This window comes from Penaeus monodon, chromosome 34 (genome assembly GCF_015228065.2).
Source record: "Penaeus monodon isolate SGIC_2016 chromosome 34, NSTDA_Pmon_1, whole genome shotgun sequence".
Lineage (NCBI taxonomy): Eukaryota > Metazoa > Arthropoda > Malacostraca > Decapoda > Penaeidae > Penaeus > Penaeus monodon.
This window is the reverse complement of record NC_051419.1, coordinates 8709142-8709397: the sequence shown is the minus strand read 5'-3', so window position 1 is coordinate 8709397 and position 256 is coordinate 8709142.

Sequence of the window (256 nt, the reverse complement as noted above, 5' to 3'; positions counted from 1 at the left end):
GTGAAGGCGTGGGGTGAGTATGGGGTGATGTATCGATGGATGAGTCCCTCCCCTGCAATCACTGATGTCCCCTCGGACCAAGGCAGCGGCGAAGAGATCTCACAGCAACAGAAATCTGGCGGTCACGTGGTTGCTAAGCTTTGCGCTGACTTAAGCTTGGGTTAATATTGTATTTCAAAGGGGTTTGGGTTTATATCTAGCTTTTATTACACACAGAGATGTATGTATATCCCCACACGCGCATGTAGACACGTGT